Genomic DNA, 8,797 nt, shown 5'->3' with positions numbered 1-8,797 from the left:
TAGGCTAGTTTTATTATACCTCTTTTGGCCTTCTTCATTGAGGTTTTATTCTTAATTGGCCCTTTAGATTATAACTTTGTTAGCTAAGGTTTTATGTTTTGTTGGCTTGTAGGCTATTAAGATCCAAATTTTCAAAGCTTCACCCTTTTTCACCATCTCTAACTAAATTCATTATTTTTTTTGCTCATCATTTTGGTTATAAGCAAGTTAATTTCATTAAGTTGCACCTCTTTTGGCAATTGAATAGGGTTTTGGTATTTGTTAATTGGTCCTCTCAATTTTATCAAGATTTATCTTTCTCAGCCACCTCAACTAAGGTTTCGTTCTTTTTTGGCCCTTGTAACTATAAGTAAGTTGATTCTACGAGGCTAAACATCATTTTGGCAATTTCAATTAATTGATGCTTCCTTATTTTTTAAAGCATTCACCTCTTGTGTCATGCCTTATGCATATAGGTACATTAAGCTTGGATTGAGTGACAATTACAAGCTAACATAATAGATCATTTCAAAGTAAGTATACGTAGTTACAATAGTCAAACAAAATAATCAAATGGTGATCCCATAAGTAATTACAAGGTAATTATAAGTGACACAATTTCCATCATAAGGTAGGAAATAATGTTGACCTTATAGGTCATATCCTGTCTTGATTATGACCAATATCTTTTTTTCTTACCTTTGCCTTGAGTTTGTAAACAAAACCATACTTTGCACGCAAGGGTAAGGATATAGTGGAAGCCATAGAGATCTTAATGCTCAGACCACAAGATGGCTCTTGAAGAAGCAAAAAGAAATGAAGACCAATCTTTCATTCTTGTAATTGCAATTTAAATTTGTTGGTCTGTAATAATGGTCCGTAATAATCTACATATCATACATAATAGGTATTATGCTCAAGATATGTTAGAATGACCATAGGAACCATCACCTCTCAAACTTAAATGCCACATGCTTATTCACATAGGGTTGATGTAGCACAGAGACCAAAATAGACTCAAATGCATATTGTTAAGTGGTCTCGATTGACCGAACCCTAGGCAATATAAAATGCCTCAGTTGACCAAACTGGCTGGAGGTCAATAGGTTGACCAAGCCTCAGCTGACCGAACGGTTTTTGAACTAACTCTCCTCAATCGACCGAACCTTGGATGTGACCATCCTCACTGTACTCAACCGACCGAAATGTTAGTTCAATTTGAGCTCAGGTGACCGTAGTTCGTAGCTCAGCCAACCAAACCTCTCACTAGGCGATCAAAAGCTCGAAGCTTCGAAAAATCGCCTAGCTTAGCCGATCGACCTTTGGCCATAGTCAACCGAACAGGAAAAATGGTTGTGAGTTGTTGTGAGTGTTCGGGTGACCGACCTTTGGCGTCGGGTGATCGAAACTCTCGGGTTGGAAAATTTTACTGCAAATAAATGAGGTTAATTTTACATTAAATATCATTAATCTTTTTCCAAAAAAGACCTCCATGTCCCCAACGACTAATTTTTCATGGATGTCTATATATACTCCCTCATTTGTCTCAATTAAGAGTTTGATTAGCAAATATCATTAGCAAAAATCCTCTGAATTGTTTACATTCATTTTGCTCATACTCTTCAATTTTCCAAACAGATTATTCATTATCCTTTCACTTTAGTTTGAAAAACCTTTTCTAAGGAGAATCATTTGTTATACCCCCTTGGTTGCAAACTAATTGCAACTTGTAAGGGAGTTTGATTTCACATTGGTGTTCTCATTTCATACATTTTATTGAAGCTTACAACTCTCTCATATTGCATTATTTGAAATTGATTTTTAAAGAGTTAGCTAAAGTTTTTCCCTTTCTATTTTATTGATAAATATTATTCAGGAAGAACTTATAATTAGCTTATGAGTCTTGGCACTCTTATTGCCCGATTCGAAAGCTTGCTTGTGCTATTTGATAATACATATATTTGCAAGCTTGAAACCCTATCTCATTAAATCTAAAAATGATCACATGCTCCTTGTACAAATATATGTTGATGACATCATCTTTTGGAGCTACAAATGATGAATTGTGTGATGAGTTTGCCAAATGCATGCAAAACGAGTTTGAAATGAGCATGATGGGTGAACTAAACTTCTTCCTAGGACTCTAGATCAAACAAGCCAAACATGGAACCTTCATATGCCAATCAAAATATGTTAGGGACTTCCTCAAGAAATTTAACATGGAAGATGGAAAAATCTTAGGCACTCCTATGAGTTCTTCCACTCAACTTGACAAAGAAAAGCAAGGTATTCCTATCGATGTTAAACTCTATCGTGGTATGATTGGTAGTCTCTTGTATCTTGCAACTAGTAGGCCTGATATTATGTTTAGTATTTGTATGTGTGCTAGATTTAAGGCTGAATCTAAGGAGTCTCACTTGTTAGCGGTTAAGAGGATACTTAGGTACCTTGTTGGGACTACTGAATTAGGATTGTGGTACCCTAAGCATACTTCATTTGAGATTGTTAGTTACTCGGATGCTGACTTTGTCGGTAGTAAAGTATATAGAAAAAGCACTAGTGACACTTGTCATTACTTAGGACAATCTTTGGTTTCTTGGTTTTCTAAGAAACAGAACTCAATTGCACTATCCACAGTCAAAGTTGAATATATTGCGGGTTGAAGTTGTTGTGCTCAAATGCCTTATATGAAGAAACAACTTATGGATTTTGGATTGCATTATGACATGGTTCCTATCAAATGTGATAATACTAGTGTAATTAATATTTCAAAGAACCCCATATCACATTCATGAACCAAACACATAGAAATTAGACATCATTTCATTCGTGATCATGTGCAGAAAGGGTATGTGGCACTTGAGTTCATCTGCACTGGTGAACAGTGGGCTGATTATTCACAAAACCTCTTCAGGAGGATAGATTTATATCGATTAGACGTGAATTAGGCCTAATGCACAGTAAAGATGCCACCTAAAAGTATGATTGCATAAATTGAAGGGGAGCTACTTAACTTAGAAAACTAAGACTCTGAAAATTTAAAATTCTCTCACATCAATTATTAATATACTTCACACTTTGTGAGATCACTTTTGTTATCCATTTTGCACTACCTGACTATACTATCTTTTGGATGTTGGAAGTAATGTACTTATTATATAAACTGCTTTGATCCCTATTGGACTGCTTGAGTTGATTGATGTGGAATATTGTAAACTATTTGTTGAAATCAATCAGATCTTTGATATACAAATTTTTTTTTGGGAAATGCTCTACCTTCAAATGGCATGCTGTCGAAATTTCTAAAAATCTTCCCAAAACTAAATCTTGTATTTGAATGATTATTACCCATTGTATGCTTATAAGATTATATCTAAGGTTTCTTTCAAAGCTTATCTACCTTAACCCTTTTTTTGATGCCAAAAGGGGGAGGAGTATGGAAAACTGGGTAAATCAAATTGGAATGATTGCTTGGTATCACACATAATATTTATTCTTCTATGGACTTGAGCTATACTGTCAACAATTTGATTGTATGCATGATTGATTAGTTAGTGTCTTCCTTACATATATGCTTGAGCTTTATTATACATTCTTATTATGCATATTTTTAGGGGCAGTCTTTCAAGGCTATACTCATTTTTGCCTAAAGTATTTGTTATCATAAAAAAGGAGAAGAATGTTGACCTTATAGGTCATATTCCATTTTGATTATAACAAATATCTATGTTTCTTACCTGTGCCTTGAGTTTGTAAATAGGACCATACTTTGCGTACAAGGGTAAGGATATAGTGGAAGCCATAGAGATCTTACTGCTCACACCACAAGATGGCTCTTAAAGAAGCAAAAAGAAATGAAGACCAATCTTTCATTCTTGTAATTGCAATTTAAATTTGTTGGTTTGTAATAATGGTCTGCAATAATCTACATATCATGCATAATAAGTATTTATGCTCAAGATATCTTAGACTAACCATAGGAATCATCGCCTCTCAAACTTAAATGCCACATGCTTATTCACATAGGGTTGATGTAGCACAGAGGCCAAAATGGACTTAAAAGCACATTGTTAAGTGGTATCGGTCAACTGAACCCTAGGTAATATAAAATGCCTCGGTCGACCAAACTGGTTGGAGGTCAACAGGTTGACCAAGCCTCAGCCTACTGAACGGTTTTTGAACTAACTCTCCTCAATCAACCTAACCTTGGATGTGACCATCCTCACCGTGCTCAGCCGACTAAAATGTTAGTTCAATTTAAGCTCGGGCGACCATAGTTCGTAGCTTAGCAAACCGAACCTCTCACCGGGTGACCAAAAGCTCGAAGCTTTGGCAAATCGCCTAGCTCAGCTGACCGGCTTTTGGCCATGGTCAACCGAATGGGAAAATGGTAGTGAGCTATTGTGAGTGTTCGAGCGACCGACCTTTGGCGTTGGGCAACCGAAACTCTCGGGTTGGAAAATTTTACCGCAGATAAATGAGGTTAATTTTACATTAAACATCATTAATTTTTTTTCAAAAAAGACCTCCATGTCCCAAACGACTAATTTTTCATGGATGTATATATGTACTCTCTCATTTGTCTCAATTAAAAGTTGATTAGTAAATATCATTAGCAAAAATCCTCTGAATTGTTTATACTCATTTTGCTCATACTTTTCAAACTTTCCAAACAGATTATTCATTCTCCTTTCTCTTTAGTTTGAAAAACCTTTTCTAAGGAGAATCATTTGTTATACCACCCCCCCTCCTCGGTGGTTGCAAACTAATTTCAACTTGTAGGGGAGTTTGATTTCACATTGGTGTGCTCATTTCATACATTTTATTGAAGCTTACAACTCTCTCATATTGCATTATTTGAAATTGATTTTTAGGGAGTTAGTTAAAGTTTTTCCCTTTCTATTTTATTGATAATATTATTCAGGAAGAACTTATAATTAGCTTCTATGTTTTGGCACTCTCATTGCCATATTCGAAAGCTTGCTTGTGCTATTTGATAATACATATCTTTGCAAGCTTGAAACCTTGTCTCAGTTGTGAATAATATTTGAAATATATTTGTTGAGATATCGGCTTAGAATTTTAAAAAAGTCCTTTGATTATTTAGTTGAAAATATTATCTTTAAATCAAAGGTATCACTCTCACGTATATGCAATATATACACATTGGTTGAGAGTTGTCACATAGCCTGACCTAATCTCACTTGAGCATAAATTACTATTATCTATGAGTGCATTGACTGTGCGTATAGGTACACACTTGCTTATTAGAGAAACATTGATATTGTACATGAAAATTTAAATATTTATCTGTTGTATTCCAAGCGTGGCTTGAGGGGGTGTTGATTTAACTCGTAAGGGTTGGTTGTAAAGGTTGGGGTCAGTCTTGTTAATCTAACCTGGGGTTTACCTCGCCTAGTAAGGAGAGACTTTGTAAATGGTGTTGCTCCACCTGCAAGTGAGCAAAGGTTTAGTGGAAATCCTCTTGCTTGTTAGCTCGAGACGGGGGACGTAGGCACTGCTGCCAAACTTCGATAACATATCTAGTGTTATCTCGTATTCTGAATGCTTTGTTTTCTAGCACTTACTTCTTGATATGTATATATATATCTGCCGAATATGTCCTTGAATATATATTTGTGATTGATTGAGAATATCTGAAGTAAATATTTGTACGCATTAATTACTTATTTATTTATCTATTTTTAAATACGAGTTTTAGACAGACCCTAGGTTGTGAACATACTGATTGCTGATTATTTAACCTAGAAATTTTGAAATATCCAATTCACCCCACCTCTTGGGATTGTACAAAAGTCAACAAATAAATCTAGTTTGATAAGAAAATATCGAAAGTAGGTGTTAAGCCTTCAACGAGCAAATGTTGAGCTTAGGGAATTAGGCCCAACTTATATAAATAACCACCACCAAACTAGGTGACTGAGTTGAACTTAATAAATAGTTGTTGTTAAGCATGCCAATATAAGATGGTTGAGTAAACAATAGTTCTTGAATTGGTCAAATAATTCCCACAAAATGAATATATAACCATGTTTGAATCAAGAATTATTAAGGTCACTAAGAAGATAAATCATCCCAGGATAATAAATATATCAAGGCGAGCTTAATTAAAATATAAATTAAAATAAACATTTTTCAAAAATAATCATTGCTCGTTGAATTATATATTAAGTCCAAGATCAATGAATAACCTTTGTAGTGTTAGCATATATCAAGCTGACTTAATGAATGATTGAGTGCACATATCTTTGGGTTCACTTTTGATCTCTTCCATTCATTTATTTGCAATCTTCATTATTTTTATTTTATTTTATTCAAGTGCATGTGCCTTTAATTAGGTTCTTTTCTTCTTGCTTTAAACTTTCTTAGGATGTCAATTAGCGACATGTAAATCCTTCTTGGAACATCTCTCTGAGGTTGTTCTAGGTTTCCACCATTCTTTAATGGCATCCTCATTTAAGTTTGAGGAAAAAGGCTTGGAGCACTTTTCTAATTACTTCCCCCCCCCCCCCACCCCAAAAAAATGCGAGGGTAGCAACATGTAAGTGATCCATGGTTTTGTCTCACCTCTATCACCAAGTTCTTTCACAACATTCATACCTAGAATTTCAACATTCATAGTATGACCAACTTAATTATGTAAAAATTTGGGCAGAGTCTCCTTTTAAAATCGGATATACCCATTTCTGATGGCATCTATTAAAGGAGAAAAGTTTCATAGCTGAACAATCACAAAGTTCTTTCACAATATTCATCCCCAAAATTTAAACAGCTATAGTATGACCAACTTTTATAAAAATTTCAGTAGAGTACTTTTCTTAAAATCGTATATACCCATTTCTAATTGCATATGTTAAAGGAGACAAGTTTCATACAAACAAAGTCAAACATAATCAACCAGACTTTCAAAACACAATGTCGACTTATTCATTCATGCTCAATTGTCTAACATTATTCAAAGTAGTTTACTCCTATCAATAGTACTTCCCAATCATGACATTATTAATGAAGTTATTGACATTGTTCAACAATTGCATATACATATTAGTGAACAACAAATAAGCATTCCCAACTATACAAAAGTTATACAAAAATACATGAACGATAATATATAAAAATGAAACTATGCACTAAATAATATATACACAAGTACATAAAGAAATATAACTATGCCTAGTCAAGTGTCACATAGTGGTCGTCTCCTTTGTCATGTAGGCTCATATCTTTGTCCCCCTTCTCCTATCTGGTCCTCCCCACTGGCTCTCTTGCCTCTTTGTCATCTTGTACCTCTACCATGGCCGGGGCTGAAGTGCTACATCAACAGTCATATAAAGCAGATAGGGAGATGGCCAAGCCAATGATGTAGGTCATGAATCTGTGGGTAGAGCCGGTGCATCAACGTGCTCTAAATCTATACTTGAGTCATAGATACAAGGTGTGGACATGGTGGTAGGAAAGTTGTAAGGGCTACTCTTGAAGTAGTCAATAGTGTGTAGAAGCACATATGCGATACTACTAGATGGTTAACCACAGGAAGGATGAGAGGATGAAGGTACATGAGGAGCATACCATGTACTAGTGGAGGGTTTGGCTATATCAGGTACCATCGAAGGGGTATACGGCGTTAAAGGACCAAAGTAGTCCTAACTCTCTACAAATGGAGGTTGCTCCAAAATCTGGCTAAGTGGGATGTGTGCACCACTATCCGCACACTGAGGACATCCTCCATAAATTGTAACTCCTTGTTCTCCACTTGGTTGTTGTGTAGGGGGAGAAGGTGCATGGATATATCCTCGTTGTCCATGCTTATGGACAATCATCAATCCATCCCTCACCAAGCTCTAAACATACTGATTTGGGGAGACTAGCTTGACCTTGGAGGGTAAGTCTTGTGTAATGTTATCATTGTACGACATTCAAATAAACTACACATAAGTTCAAAGAAGGGCGGCCAAATTTATATACCTTATGACAAAAATAGATAGAAACATTATGTATTATGTAGTTAAACTTTGACTAATCATAAAAATACCTCATGCTCGCAATGTGTGTCCAACTTGAACCTGAACCAAGGTAATGTATGCTAAGCAATAGACATAGCTCTCATGTCATACCTCCACCTATATAAAAAAAGGTTCACACAACTATACAACCATGCTAGCATAACTGAACCCCAACTATATGAGCAAACCTATGTCAGATCCTCTTCTAGGGGCAGGAACATAAGATGCACATAACTACTTGACATATTGCAGAAAAGGGTCCCATAAAATGTGTACGCATGTATGAAAAATGATAGTCTGATCATTTGCATTTTCAAGTAACTGACAAAACTGCTCCTGTAGAAACCTCATCCTAATGCATGAACTATCGCATCACATCATCAAGTGGGGTAACTCTTAATAGTTGGTGGCATATACAACACAATGCATGTTGTCCCTACTAGTCTAGCTCGCCCTCTAATGGTCCACATGCATGACTAGTGACAGACCTTTCATCAATAAGGAGGCCAAACAAAATCACCATATCTTTTAGTGTGATTTGGGCCTCACTATGAGGAAGGTGGAATGTGTGATTCCCTTGCCTCCATCGCTCGAAAAATGCAGTGACAAAAGATATGGCCAATATAGTTCAAGTTGTAGAACCTAAAGATGTATATCCAATTTTCGATAATGTGCTAGTTTGCATCAAATAGTTGCACCATAAACTATTTGCAACCACAACAGTATAACACCTCTGCATAACCCTCTACCTATGCTTGGGTAAGGCAATGATGATCGGTAAACATTAGTGCGGA

Source organism: Malania oleifera, chromosome 8 (genome assembly GCF_029873635.1).
Source record: "Malania oleifera isolate guangnan ecotype guangnan chromosome 8, ASM2987363v1, whole genome shotgun sequence".
NCBI classification, from domain to species: domain Eukaryota; kingdom Viridiplantae; phylum Streptophyta; class Magnoliopsida; order Santalales; family Ximeniaceae; genus Malania; species Malania oleifera.
This window is presented reverse-complemented; position numbering follows the sequence as displayed.